General features: G+C 45.4%; 3 non-coding genes across 3 annotated transcripts; all 3 read left to right on the top strand.

Moving 5' to 3' along the window:
• Positions 1-9,939: 9,939 nt before the first annotated feature.
• On the top strand, positions 9,940-10,012 carry trnap-agg (transfer RNA proline (anticodon AGG)). Its single transcript has one exon. It is a non-coding gene; the product is annotated as a tRNA-Pro (tRNA).
• Positions 10,013-10,098: 86 nt separating this feature from the next.
• Positions 10,099-10,172, top strand: trnai-aau (transfer RNA isoleucine (anticodon AAU)). Its single transcript has one exon. It is a non-coding gene; the product is annotated as a tRNA-Ile (tRNA).
• Positions 10,173-15,488: 5,316 nt separating this feature from the next.
• trnaf-gaa (transfer RNA phenylalanine (anticodon GAA)) lies at positions 15,489-15,561 on the top strand. Its single transcript has one exon. It is a non-coding gene; the product is annotated as a tRNA-Phe (tRNA).
• The last annotated feature ends 27 nt before the right edge of the window (positions 15,562-15,588 follow it).

Raw genomic sequence — 15,588 nt, 5'->3', positions numbered from 1 at the left:
CAGGCTCTCATCACCTACCTGAAGAAGGCAAAGGCCAGGCCTGACACCAATATGGCCCTTTTCAAAGCATACGTGCTGAAGAGGCAGGCTCCAGCCCACGTGCCCACCACCACTGTGCCCACTGCATCTGTCCTCACTGCTGCTGTGCCCACTGCCACTGTGTCTGTTCCTCCTCCACCTACTGCCACTAAGAACAAGCCACTGCTGGCGACCAATGTGAAGGCCCTGTTGGCGCGGGGGAAGCATTTATCTGCTTCACAGCTGGCACAAAAGATTTTGTCTCCAGCCAAACCCTGTAAGTGATTTGCAAGCTTTAAAATCATTACAGTATATATTATGCAGTATATATGTCTAACGAAAATACGTGTTCAACAGCTGCAGGACCACGTGTACCTCCTGCGTCTGAGTCCGCAGCCCGGAGACAGCTCTTTACATGTGGTGAGTATCACTTAACGCATACAAGTGTGTTGGTGACATGTGCTTAGTGTTTTATGTTATTTTACAGATTCTGCTGCTACGGAGTTTTTTGAGGAGGAAGATGACCTGGAGATGGCAACTGTAGCCTCGCAAGCTGAGGAACAACTTCCTCAAGGTATGTAAATCTTAAACAATATTTTACAAACAATTACAAATAAAACAAAACAGTATTTTTTAAATGACATATTATTTTATTTCACAACACAGAGGAATGGCACTTCTCAGGTGTCAATCTACATTCACTCTTTGAGTGAACATCCTCAAAGGAAAAAAGAGAATTTAAAGGTGTATGTAAAAGGTTTTATTTCATTTTTTATCGTAATCACTGACTAAAGCTCATTCTTGTCATCTCACACTTCCCCCCATCTCCCCTTGGAATAAGTGGCTGTTGTAGTGTTTGGTCTGCTTCGCTTCACACTTGGCTGATCCCATCTTTTTTTCTTCTTGTATTTCTTCTAATGGTGCTTGGATGAAAAACAGGATGATTTTCACTGGTTCCTTCCATCTTTTCATCATCATGTCGTCTCTCTACTAATCATACATGCTTTGCAGTAAACCTTGTAATCGCAGTAGCTGTCCAGCAGAGCTGAGAAAGTCATGCAATGAAAGTCTAAAACAATAAGATAATTTTGTTGTGTTTTTTTACGCTCCAGCCACTGCAGGCTCGAGAGGCCCTGCTCCTGCCCCGGCTCGTGATACTGCCCCTGCTCCTGCCCCTATCCTGCTCCTCCAGCATTGTGGACCCCTGGCCAGGTGTCCCAGTCACCTGCAGAGCTTCCTGTCCACTGGAAATAGCAACTCCCATCTTTCCAGCAGGACTGGATCAGGAAGACTCTGTTCAGGGCCAACATAAAAACAGGGAAGCCTGAGCTGACGCCACATCCCAACTTCTGGTGGTATCCTCCCCAGCCCCCGACCGTCTTCACCCAGCCCCCTACTTCTCCTGATATTTTCTTCTGCCGCCCTCTGTTCCTCTGGATGCCGCTGAAGATGTGGTCCATTCCACTTGTCTGTGTCCAGCCAGCCTGCAATAACCACAAGCTGACAGCTGCTGGCCTTTATCGCACTGTGCGCAAGATCCTGGACATAGACGGGTGGTATGACATGGCCACAGAGTATCTGGAGTGCAAAGGGTGCAAGAAGAAGTATCCAGCCTGGTCTGAAGACATCCTGGGACAGCTCGACATGGGACACCGCAGAAAATTCCCCGCCATTCTGACATACAGGTAGAACACATTCATATTTAGAGCGATGCACTGTAATTTGTTGTACTGTATAAAATCAAATACGTTGATTTACTGATATTAACATTGAAATAATAAGATGTGGCACTGAACAGAATTATTTGACTGTCTGTAGGTACTCGTGTGACTACCGTGTAGTCATAATGATGCGGGAGAGGACCCAGGGCAACAGTGTCACACAGCTTCACAAAAAGCTGCAGGAGCAACACACCTCAGCGTGGTCACAGCAGACGCTGGAGTACCTCACTGTCTGTGAGCCCTTCACAGACTCCTCCATCGTTGAGCCTCCACTCTTTTCTGTGCCCCCGCCCCTCCCACCCATCCCCAAACCCAAGTGGCTGTTTGTGTATGCCAGGGACGTCCTCTCGCGGCTACCTGAGGTCAAGGCCAAAATAACCTCAGTCTTTGGCTCTGTCCTCAAGATGGACTCCACCAAAAAGGTATAAAAAGTCAAGTTTGAGTAATAATAATTGTTATTATCTTAAATTTTTCTGACATTTGTTTATTCTACGTTTTTTTTTTTTTTTACAAAACTGGCCGGTGCTGCTGCCAACACTGCTGGTTGGTGCACTAATGTAGGCAATGAGCACGGCCAGGTGTTGGTGTCAGTCCTCACAGCGGCAGAGGGGCATGGATTGTGGCCCATGGCGGTGGGTCTCATGAAGAGGTACAGGGAGGCGGGAGTGGCACCACCTGCCGTCATGTATGTGGACAGAGAGTGCTGCAGCCCACAAGCGCACAGACAGTCGCAGGTCAGAGCCATGTTCATAGAGTGGGATGTGCTCCAAGTGCGCCTAGACATTTGGCACTTCATGCGGCGCTTTGCAGCAGGTGTCATCACGGAGGCTCATCAGCTCTATGGCACCTTCATGGCTCGGCTTTCCAGGTGCATCTTTGAGCTGGATCCAGATGATGTCGCTGCTCTAGGGTTGGCCAAACAGGGGGAGTTACAGGCCAGAGGAGTTGGTCCAGTCACAGAGAAGGCTCTGGATAAGCTGATCACCAGGAAGGAGTTGGCACTGCACTGTCGCAAGCGGACCAGAGGAGTGGAGGAGACCACCTGGAGGATCAAGGCGCTCATTGATGAGATGGACAGTGAGAAGGGGAGGGACACTCTGGGGGTACCACTGCTGGACCACGAGCGAATCCAACAGGTCTGGATAGACCAGCAGAGGCACATCGCCTGTATTCAGGACCCAGAGGGCTTCCCTCTGTACCAGAAGACAGACACACTGAAGAAGGGTGGTGTGGAGCTCAGCTGCTATCGCTGTGCTCGTGGCTCCACCTCCTTGGAGTCTTTCCACCTCCATTTAAATCGCTTCATCCCAGGTAGGTTATAACTTTTATAACCTGCAAAAACTTTAAACTTTTACAACCTATTCTGCCATACTGAATACATAGATAACTAATATTTGACTTTATTTGACCTGTAGGGACCAGTGCCAGTGATGCGCATTTCCAGGCCTATCTCCTGGAAGGCCTGATGCGCTGGAACCAGGACCGGATGGATGAAGCAGTGAGGGGAAAGACTGACCTGAGGACCTACAGTAGCGTTGAGAGGGAGGCAATGGACCGGCTCAGCCGCAAAGTGCTGAAGATGTCCCTGGATGATCGCTACCAGCCTCCAGGGGCTTACACAGGTGAGAATTATTATCTCAAACAAAAGATTATACATTATACAGGTGTATGAGTGTTTGAGTGTACATTTTTTTATATTGTATTTCAAATAATTCAACTATTGTTGGAGTTATTTGTACTTTGTTTAATTTAGGCTTAATTTGACCCTTTATAGCCTTATTTCTTTGGTTTCTTTTGCTAAAGTGAATTTGCTTTATTTTGCATTTATGCTTATTATCTTCTTGTTTAGTATTTTAATCTTTTGATCTTTCAAACTGCGTCAAGCCTACAAACGATCAAACTTTGAAAAGTTTGATTGTTTTTTTTGTTTCAGTTTGTTATGGACAAATAGCCACTACAGCTATAATAATGTGAATGTGCTTTGTATGTGTGTTCTTTTGCAGGGGAGCTGCTGGGTATGGAGTATCTGTACAGTCAGTCTGGGAAATCCTTGACTGTTATGGATAACCCAGAAGAGGAGGATCGGCTGGTGGAGCAGATGACTGATGAGGTGGTGCAGGACGAAGGCTTTGTTGAGGAGGAACCTGAGGACCTCACAGTGCCAGTCCTCTATGACCCCATTGAGCCTGTCCCAGTCCACAGCAGCGGCCCCCAGGCCTTCAACCCCTGTCCCTCTGCACCAGGACCATCCTCACTACAGCCACCCACAGGACTGCAGCGCCCTGCCCAGCCTCCTCTGCAGTCTCCTACTCTGCGCCCTGCCCAGCCTTCTCTGCAGTCTCCTCCTCTGCGCCCTGCCCAGCCTCCTCTGCAGTCTCCTCCTCTGCGCCCTGCCCAGCCTCCTCTGCAGTCTCCTCCTCTGCGCCCTGCTCAGCCTCCTCTGCAGTCTCCTCCACAGCCTTCTGTCCAGCCAAGTGCTGCCTCTGCTCCTGCAACATCAACTGGGTCCAGTGTTGCAGACCAGGCTCCTGTAAGTAAGCTTCTCATTATTGGTTTCTATTTGCTTTTACACTCTGACATTTAACATGCTGTGTATTGTTATTGTAATACTTTCCTGCAGGCTCCTATTCTTGGACCCGATGGCGTTGCAGGCTGGGATAAGGTGCAGGATCTGTCTGAGTACCTGGTGTCCCGCTGTCAGGCACTCTACCTGGACGAGCAGCAGGTCACAGAGGTCATCCGTCTGTGGACTGCTCTTCCTGATGGGGACAAGAGGAAGATCCACTATCAGCCCAGACACCAGCCCAAACTGACCCAGGGACGCTTCAAGGCTCCGAAAAACACAGGAGTGACACCGGGTGTGGACAGTGTGAAGAGATGCCTGATTGGTCATCCTGGGGGGCCAGCTCAGTGGCCCAGCACCAGTCGCTTAGTTGAGGCCAGGTGTATCAAACTGTGTGCACTTCACAAGTCCCCAACTAAGAAGGATGGAGTCCGTCTTCCTCGTTGGACTAAGGTGCTCACGGATTACCACCACATCCGAGACCTGGTGCTGAACTGCCAAACTCTGATGGAGGCCACGTCACTTCAGCTGTTTATGCTGAATCAGAGGACTCTCACTCAGTGGTAAGCATGGTTTTACATTGACATTTGAAAGAAAGGGATAGCAGTTATTTATTATGAATAAATTTTTTGATTGCAGGTTTAATCGAAGGGAGAACACCCAGGAAGTGACAGGCTCCTAAGCTACGGCCGGGCAGACGACCTGCCAGTGCTGCAATTGTGAGGCCAATTACCCCAGCAGCTCCTACTCCTCCCCCAGTTCCTGTGCCACTGCCCCAGTTCATTTTATTGAACACTGCGCCCACGCTGCTGGCAGCTGGTGCAGGTGGCGCTTCAGCTGCTCCTCTCCTGGCTCCAACTCCAGTGTTTCCTGACGTGCGAGAGGCTCCTGCTCCCACTGCCCCGGTGTCTGTGTCCCGCTTCACTCAGAGGAACAGACGACGCAGGGCAGAAGAGGAGGCCAGTGGAGCCCACAAAAGGAAATATGTCTGTGAAGTGGCATATAACAAATGCTCTAAGTGTAGCAAGCCCAAAACCAAGGAGTTCGGCCACAGCCGCTTCGGCAGTGCCACGTTTTGCCCCAGTGTCTCTGGTGGCATATCTTTAGAGGAGTGGCTGGTAGAACAGCGCCAGCAGAAAAAACCTGGACAGCCACCTCCATAATAAAAATCTTCCAACACAGAAAAAAGATTGTTTGTAAATACCTGTAAATAAATATCTACGTGTAAATACAGTTATGTTCTTTTTTCTCTCAATCTTTCTGTAATGTCTTGTTTGTTTAATTTATATTACAGAATGTTCTATTCTATTTCTACATTGTTAGTTGTTTATTGTTGTTCATTAATGTCTTGATGTTTTAGTAAATAAATACTGTTCACACTCTTATTCATTGTGCTGCTTTTAATTGCCTTGGGACTGGAATGTGCAAACTGTACATGGGCCCACCCACTCTTTCATAGAGTATACATTGTATATAACACATATATTGTGTGTATGTCCATATATTTATGTGTGTGTACTTATTTCAATATTTGTTTGTATTCATTTTAATAAAAAAAATTACATTTCGATATTTGTGTGCATTTGTGTGTATAAAACATTTGAAGTGTCCTAAAATAAATCAGATAAATCACATCAATCAATCCCACACACAAAAAACACATATTTGAATAAACATTTGTATTAGTTTTATTAAACCATAAACATGTAATATGCTTTTTTTAAAAATAATATACACAATTAATATCAATCAATATAATGATATGTCAAATTGATAACCAAGTGAAGGCGCATGCGCAGTTGATCACACACTAGTCGCGCAGAACACGGGTTCGAGCCCAGCCCGCGGAGTGTGACTTGTTTCACATGTAACTAAAACTCTTCCATAACGTACAGGAATATAGCCCGAATATTGTTGCAGGGCAAATTTGTAAGTTTTTTCACGTTTTCTGCGTCCTTTTCGCTTGCGTGCGGGGCGCAAAGATTGGACCCCTTCTTTTGCGCAGAGAGCGCTCTACTATTTGAGCTAATTCCCCTCGATGATGGAGTGAAGGTGTCCATCGCTCTCAAAGACAAAGGCGAGGCGCCATCCCTAGCACGTGTGCAGGTGCTGCAGCGTGATTTCCAATGACCACAAAAAAAGAGGCCGCATTTCCTCTTTGCTGGCAAATTTGCACTGGCTACCTTTTAATTGTAGATTTAATTAAAATATTGCGCTTTAACCCCTCCTTGAACCGCCACCTTAACGTGGTGGAGGGGTTTGAGTACCCGAATGACCCTAGGAGCTATGTTGTCTGGGGCTATATGCCCCTGGTAGGGTCTCCCAAGGCAAACAGGTCCTAGGCGACGAGTCTGACTAAGAGCGGTTCAAACCCCCCTTATGATGGACAAACATTCAAGGACCGTGACGTCGCCCGGTATGGCGCAGCCGGGGCCCCACCCTGGAGCCAGGCCCGGGGTTGGGGCTCGTATGCGAGCGCCTGGTGGCCGGGCCTCTTCCCATGGGGTCCGGCCGGGCTCAGCCCGAAGTGACCGTGACCGCCTTCCCGTGGGCTAACCACCTGCAGGAAGAGACGTAAGGGGCCGGTGCAGAGAGGATCGGGTGGCAGTCGAAGGCAGGGACCTCGACGACCCGATCCCTGGACACGGAAACTAGCCTTAGGGACGTGGAACATCACCTCGCTGGCGGGGAAGGAGCCTGAGATGGTGCGTGAGGTTGAGAGGTTCCGACTAGAGATAGTCGGGATCACCTCTACGCATGGCTTGGGCTCTGGAACCACACTCCTTGAGAGAGGATGGACTCTTCACTACTCTGGAGTTGCCCATGGTGAGAGGCGACGGGCTGGTGTGGGTTTGCTTATAGCTCCCCAGCTCAGCCGCCATGTGTTGGAGTTTACCCCGGTGAACGAGAGGGTCGTTTCCCTGCGCCTACGGGTCGGGGATAGGTCTCTCACTGTCGTGTGTGCCTACGGGCCAAACAGCAGTGCAGAGTACCCGGCCTTCTTGGGGTCTCTGGGAGGAGTGCTGGAAAGTGCTCCGACTGGGAACTCCGTCGTTCTACTGGGGGACTTCAACGCTCACGTGGGCAGCGACAGTGACACCTGGAGGGGCGTGATTGGGAGGAACGGCCCCCCCGACCTGAACCCGAGCGGTGTTCAGTTATTGGACTTCTGTGCTAGTTACAGATTGTCCATAACGAACACCATGTTCAAGCACAAGGGTGTCCACCAGTGCACGTGGCACCAGGAGACCCTAGGTCGCAGGTCGATGATCGACTTTGTGGTCGTTTCATCTGACCTGCGGCCGTATGTCTTGGACGCTCGGGTGAAGAGAGGAGCGGAGCTGTCAACTGATCACCACCTGGTGGTGCGTTGGAAACGATGGCGGGGGAGGAGGCTGGACAGACTCGGCAGACCCAAGCGTACTGTAAGGGTTTGCTGGGAACGTTTGACCGAGTCTCCTGTCAGAGAGATCTTCAACTCCCACCTCCGGCAGAGCCACGACCGGGTCCCGAGGGAGGCTGGAGATATTGAGTCTGAGTGGACCATGTTCTCCACCTCCATTGTCGAAGCGGCTGCTTGGAGCTGTGGCCGTAAGGTCTCCGGTGCCTGTCGAGGCGGCAATCCCCGAACCCGGTGGTGGACACCGGAAGTAAAGGATGCCGTCAAGCTGAAGAAGGAGTCCTATCGGGCCTGGTTGGCTTGTGGGACTCCTGAGGCAGCTGACAGGTACCGGCAGGCCAAGCGGACTGCAGCCCGGTTGGTTGTGGAGAAAAAACTCGGGCCAGAGAGGAGTTCGATGAGGCCATGGAGAAGGACTATCGGCTGGCCTCGAAGAGATTCTGGAAAACTGTCCGGCGCCTCAGGAGAGGGAGACAATGCCCTACCAACGCTGTTCACAGTGGAGGTGGGCAGCTGTTGACCTCAACTGGGGATTTCGTCGGACGGTGGAAGGAATACTTTGAGGATCTCCTCAATCCCGCCGTCACGTCTTCTATTGAGGAAGCAGAGGCTGAGGGCTCAGAGGTGGACTCGTCCATCACCCTAGCTGAGGTCACCGAGGTAGTCAAGAAACTCCTCGGTGGCAAGGCACCGGGGATGGATGAGATCCGCCCTGAGTACCTCAAGTCTCTGGATGTTGTGGGGCTGTCTTGGCTGACACGCCTCTGCAGCATCGCGTGGCGGTCGGGGACAGTGCCTCTGGGATGGCAGACCGGGGTGGTGGTCCCTCTTTTTAAGAAGGGGGACCGGAGGGTGTGTTCCAACTACAGGGGGATCACACTTCTCAGCCTCCCTGGGAAAGTCTATGCCAGGGTACTGGAGAGGAGAATACGGCCGATAGTGGAACCTCGGATTCAGGAGGAACAGTGCGGTTTTCGTCCAGGCCGTGGAACACTGGACCAGCTCTATACTCTCTACAGGGTGCTGGAGGGCTCATGGGAGTTTGCCCAACCAGTCCACATGTGCTTTGTGGATTTGGAGAAGGCATTCGACTGTGTCCCTCGCGGCCGCCTGTGGAGGGTGCTCCGGGAGTATGGGGTCCGGGGTCCTTTGCTAAGGGCTGTCCGGTCCCTGTATGACCGATGCAGGAGCTTGGTTCGCATTGCCGGTATTAAGTCAGACTTCTTCCCGGTGCATGTTGGACTCCGGCAGGGCTGCCCTTTGTCGCCGGTTCTGTTCATAGTTTTTATGGACAGAATTTCTAGGCGCAGCCAGGGGCCGGAGGGTGTCAGGTTTGGGGACCACGCGATTTTGTCTCCGCTTTTTGCGGACGATGTTGTCGTGTTGGTCCCTTCACATCAGGACCTTCAGCATGCACTGGGACGGTTTGTAGCCGAGTGTGAAGTGGCAGGGATGAAAATCAGCACCTCCAAATCCGAGGCCATAGTCCTCAGTCGGAAAAGGGTGGCTTGCTCACTTCAGGTTGATGGAGAGATCCTTCCTCAAGTGGAGAAGTTTAAGTACCTTGGGGTTTTGTTCACGAGTGAGGGAAGGATGGAACGGGAGATTGACAGACGGATCGGTGCAGCTTTTGCAGTAATGCGGTCGATGTACCGGTCTGTTGTGGTGAAGAAGGAGCTGAGCCGTAAGGCAAAGCTCTCGATTTACCGGTCAATCTACGTTCCTACTCTCACCTTTGGTCATGAGCTTTGGGTCATGACCGAAAGGACAAGATCCCGGATACAGGCGGCCAAAATGAGCTTTCTCTGCAGAGTGGCTGGCCGATCCCTTAGAGATAGGGTGAGAAGCTCGGTCACTCGGGAGGAGCTCAGAGTAGAGCCGCTGCTCCTCCACATCGAGAGGGGTCAGCTGAGGTGGCTCGGGCATCTGTTGCCACCTCCTGGACGCCTTCCCGGGGAGGTGTTCCGGGCACGTCCCACTGGGAGGAGACCCCGGGGAAGACCTACGACACGCTGGAGAGACTATGTCTCCCGGCTGGCCTGGGAACGCCTCGGTGTCCGCCCGGAAGAGCTGGAGGAAGTGTCAAGGGAGAGGGAAGTCTGGGCTTCTCTGCTCAGACTGCTGCCCCCGCGACCCGGCCCCGGATAAGCGGAGGAAGATGAATTGATGAATTGCCCTTTAAGCCATGCAAGCGGAAATGTTTGCGGCCCGGCAGCAGCATGCAGGAAGTATGTTTCGGCTCGTTGGTCTAGGGGTATGATTCTCGCTTAGGATGCGAGAGGTCCCGGGTTCAAATCCCGGACAAGACCATTATTAGGCTTTGCTTTTAATCTATTCAGCCTGATTAGGGCAACCAGGATATTTCTGAAAATTGGGGAAAAAATGTGACAGAGAGAGGCCGGTTAGCTCAGTTGGGTAGAGCGTGGTGCTAATAACGCCAAGGTCGCAGGTTAGATCCCCGTACGGGCCACTCAATTTCTCTCTGGGGCCTTCGCTCTACTCTTCTCGAAAATGACGGGAGGTCTCCCACACATCCCTGCTGGCTAAACCACACAAGGACCTGGCCAAAATAGCTTTTTTTTTCTTTCTTTTTTTTTAAACCACCTAACAGCAGCTTTTAGCTGGCTGGAGGGTGGTTATTTTCTTTTTTTTTCAAGCATGGACGGATTAACGGCAAACGACACTGGACTGGTTGGAGGAACACGCATGGTAATTGACAATGGACTGGCAGGAGGAACACGCATGGTAATCGACAATGGAGTGGCAGGAGGAACACGCAAGGCAAACGGCAATGGACTTGCCTGGAGGAACACGAAAGGCAAACGACAATGGACTGGCAGGAGGAACACGAAAGGCAAACGACAATGGACTGGCAGGAGAAAAACGCACGGCAAACAACAATGGACTGGATAATCGACCACGAGTGAGAAATGGAAACACCAGAGATGTGAGTGAGAAAATCAACGAAAGGAAATATTTAAAAGAGGCTACAGTGATTGTGAATGTGGAAAACGTGATTGAGGTAAAAGCGGAGGATATTATTAAAGCTGTGACGGAATTATGTGGACATGGCGAAATTTTAGCGCTAAGACCAAGACAAGGAAAGGAACATGAACTGACAATGGAAAAAGAAGAAGTGTGTGACAAACTGACTGATGGACTGGTAATAAAAGGAGTTAAATGTGAAGTGAAAAATCTGCAGAACAGAGGAAGGAGGTTGGGAAAATCGGGTGGACGGACAGGTGCATGAAGGAAACAACGAGGAGGAACGGCAAACGGATGAAGGACAACCAGAAGAAAGCTTACAACAAGAAATGGAAGGAGCAGCGAGCATCAGAGAGGAAGGACAACAAGAGAACGATAAAGAACAAACAATGGAGCAGGACACTCAATGGACAGTAATGGACATTTCGGACAGTTTTATAAGTTACCTGGATGACGTGGAGAAAGATGGACATGAAAAGAAGGATCAAAGTGAGACTGAAGGTGAAGAAGAAACAACGATGGACAAAGGCAGAGAGGGGAAAGGACAATTAAGAAGAAGACTAGTAAAGGTAAAACCAAATATTGGTATCGCAAGAAAAAGGACTATTTTAAAGGTTTTAGATAAAAGTGAAAATAGGTTTGAAGTGTTAAAGGACCTGGAGGGAGAAGATGAAGATTAATGGTTTTTAGGTATTTATTTGTTTTTCTTTTAATGGGTTTTAGTTGTGTTACTTTTAATGCCATAGGACTTTTGATGTAAGAAAATTTGAGCAAATGAAAGAAATGTTCAAGAATGAAGATCTGATTTTATTACAAGAGACTAACTGGAGAGAAGGTTTTATGACTGAAATAAGAAAAAGATGGAACGGAGAGATTTTATATAATAATGGGGATGATAGGCAGGGCAGAGGTGTAGCGGTTTTAATAAAGGAAAACAGAGGTGTAAAAGGTAAAACAATATACAATGATAAAGAAGGGAAATGTATGGCAGTAGAAATGGATTTTGAGGGGAAAGTAGTAGTTGTGGTTAACGTTCATGCGCCAACGGAAGAGAATGAAAAGAAAGAGTTTTTTAGTGTTTAGAGAATTTTTAAAGAAATATAAAGAAGTTATAATGATGGGTGATTTTAATAACGTTTTTAGCAAATTAGAAATGGGTGAGGGAATGTTTTTTAAAAGTGACAAAGGAAGAAAAGAGTTGAAGCTATTAATGGAAGAGAATAATATGATCGATGTATGGAGAGAAAGAAATGAAAAAACGAGAGAATATTCAAGAAGACAATTAGTGGGGAATTTTATGTGCAAAACAAGAATTGATTTTATATTATGTACAAGGAACGTTGAGGATTTTATCAGTAGTATTAAATATGAAGAAACAAGTCTAAGCGATCATAAACCAATTTTTATGCAAATAGACTGGAGTTCTATTAAAAGAGGGCCGGGAGTATGGGTTTTAAACACAGAGATTTTAAAGAATGAAGATTATATTTTACATGTTAAAGAGATTATTGAAACTGAAAAGGAGAACAAAATGTATATTGAGGATAAAAGAATATGGTGGGAAAATACAAAATATTTAGTTAAAAAATGTACTATGAAGTACTGCAAGTTAATACAGAAAAGTAAGAGAAATACGGAGAGAGAAATAAGAGAAAAATTGAAAAAAGAATTAAATGAAATTGGGAAAGATATACAAAAAATAAAAGATTTAGAGGGTAATTTGAAAGAAATGGAGGAGGAGAAATATGAAGGAGCAAGACTAAGAAGTAAGGCAAAATATTAGGTGGAGGGCGAAAAATGTACAAAGTTCTTCTTCCATCTAGAAAAAAAGTAGAGGGAAAGCGAAAATGATAAAAGAAATTAGAGGAAATAATGGAGTGGTTGTGGAAACAAACGAGGAAATACTAAAGGAAATAAAAGCATACTATGAGAATTTGTTTAGTGCAGAGGGAGTGAAAGAAGAAGAGAAACTGCAGTTACTGAAACAAATAAAAACAACCATTGGAGAACTAGACAAAAAAGAGTGTGATGAAGATATAAGAGACGAAGAGATAAAAAGAGCAATAAGTGAATTAAACAAAAAGAAAAGTCCGGGTATAGATGGTTTGGGGAGTGAATTTTATATAGTTTTAAAAGATTTTTTAACTAGCATTTTAAAATAAGTATATGTAGATATTTTTAAGAAAGGAGAACTGAATGAAAGAATGAGAATGGGTTTAATAAAATTGATATACAAGCGAAAAGGAGAGAAGATAGATTTGAAGAAATACAGACCAATTACAATGTTGAATACAGACTTAAAGATTTTATCGAAAATTTTAGCCAACAGATTGAAGGAAGTAATGCCGAGTATAATTAAAACCAACCAAGCGTACGGAGTGAAAGGTAGAGACATAGCAGACACAACATTAAGTATAAAAGATACAATAAGATACATGCATGAAAAGAACAAAAAAGGGTACATAATTAGTTTGGATTTTGAGAACGCGTTTGACAGAGTAGAACACGAATTTTTATTTGATATTTTAAAAAGTTTTTGTTTTGGAGGGAATTTTATTAAATGGATAAGAATTTTATACAAAGGAGCAATAACAAAAATTAAATGTAATGGCTTTTTAACACAGTGTTTTAAAGTTACTAGATCCATAAGGCAAGGATGTCCACTTTCAGCTCTTTTATATTTGTTAGTTTCTGAACCACTAGGCCTGGCCACAAAACAAGAAGAGGGAATTAATGGAATAGGCATCGAGGGAGAAGAAAACAAAATTTTTCAAAATGCGGATGATACTACAGTGATAGTAAAGGATCTAGAGAGTGTTAAAAAAGCAATGAGAATCGTAGAAGTGTTTTGTAAGGGATCAGGAGCAAAAGTAAATGCAGAAAAACAGTGTATATGAGATTTGGAGGGGCAGAAGATTTAACAAATAGTTTTGCTTTTAAGGAAACAAAAGAAATGAAGATTTTAGGGGTTTTAATGGGAATATATGAAAAGAAGGTAGGAGAAACAATGTGGGAGGAATTATTAGGGGGTATTGAAAGGAGGATGAACTTTTGGAAACTGAGAACTTTAACTTTGAAAGGGAAGGTTTTAATTCTGAATGTTTTAATGTTTTCTAAATTATGGTATGTTTTATATGTGTCATCCATGCCATTGTGGGCAGAAAAAAGGCTGAAAAAATGTTTTTTAGATTTTTTATGGGAAGGGAAGCCAGCAAGAATTGCGTACAACACATTAATAGGAGAAGTGGGGAAGGGAGGTTTGGGCTTAATGGTTTTTGAACAAAGAAAGAATAGTTTAAGAGTAAAAATAATACAAAAGTACTTGAATGAAGAGAACAAAACAGCATGGAAAAAGACGATGGAATATTTTTTAAGTAAATGTGGGAATTTTACACTTGGAGATAATGTACTGTGGATGAGAGTAAAGAAATGGATGACAGAGGAGTTGCCGGATTTTTACAAAGAATTGATGAGCGCCTGGGGTAAATTTTTAACTAATGTACATTTTAACCTAAGAGGTAGAGAGAACATTTTAAATCAGCCTTTATTATTAAACAATGGCATTTTAAATCAAGGAAAGGAGATATTTTTTAAGAACTGGTGGGAGCTGGGAATCACAAGAGTAAGAGATGTTTTATATGAATTTAAAGATGGATTTTTACCAGTGCAGTATATTGTGGACATAATGGAGGAGGCAAAGGAGGATTTTAGCAGACAAGAGATAATTAATAAATATTAAATAATCAAAAAGGCAATACCTAAAGACTGGATAAAAAGGATTGAAAGTATGGAAGAGGGGACAAATGGAAAGGAAGTGTATGTGAAGTTGAGAGAAAAATTGTATGGTTTTAAAACATGTACGGTGAAGATGCTTTATGTTTTTTTTAGAGATGGTGTTTTTAAAGAACCAATTGTTAATGGATACTGGGTGCAGAAATGTAAAGATCTAAAAAAAGAGTGTATATGGAGAAACATGGGGGGGAGATATGTGGAAACAAAATTGGGATGTTTGAAATATTTTATAAGGCTTAAAGTGGTTTTTACTGAGGCTGTTTCAAATAAACTAGGAATGGAACAAAACGCTTTGTGTAAAGTATGCCAAGAAAAGGAAGAGTGGATTTTACATATGTTTTTATATTGTAAAGAACTGGAGGAATTTTTAAAGAAATGTAAATGTTTAATTAAAGAGTTGACTGAGGAGTGGGATGAAAATGTAATGTAATGGAATAGAGTTGTGATGTTTGGTTGGGAAAATAAGTGTGAAAACAAAAGTTTTATAACTCTGTGTGTAATGTTAATGAAAAGTGCAATATGGGAGAGAAGAACTGTGGCTAAAAAAGAAAAATTGTGTTGGATGTTTGGACTGTGTTTAAAAGGAAAACTGAATTATATATTGAAAGACTGTATTTGTATTTTAAAGGTGAAAATATTGTTCATGCTTTTTATGATGTTTTTACCCCAAAAGTTTGTTGTGTTTTAGAAGATTTAATTTGGAAGCTGCCCGGAAGTGAAGGAGTTTTTTTTTTTAAATGTGTATTTAAATGGAAGATATGTGATGTAGAGATGTATGTAGAAGAAAATATGTAGTTTTTATTGTATTTATTTTTATTGTATTTTATTGATTGAAATTTCTTAATAAAAAATAAAAAATAAAAAAGCGTGGTGCTAACAACGCCAAGGTCGCGGGTTCGATCCCCGTACGGGCCACTAATTTTCTCTCTGGGACCTTCGACTCTGCTCTTCTCGAAAATGACGGGAGGTCTCCCAGACATGCCTGCTGGCTAAACCACACGAGGACCAGGCCGAAATAGCTCAGTTGGGAGAGCGTTAGACTGAAGATCTAAAGGTCCCTGGTTCAATCCCGGGTTTCGGCAGAGGAACCACGTCCGCCTCTTTTAGGC

The sequence above is a fragment of the Siphateles boraxobius genome, unplaced genomic scaffold (assembly GCF_051911475.1).
Source record: "Siphateles boraxobius isolate OS27281-9 unplaced genomic scaffold, OSU_SipBor_1 19, whole genome shotgun sequence".
NCBI classification, from domain to species: domain Eukaryota; kingdom Metazoa; phylum Chordata; class Actinopteri; order Cypriniformes; family Leuciscidae; genus Siphateles; species Siphateles boraxobius.
This window is presented reverse-complemented; position numbering and strand designations above follow the sequence as displayed.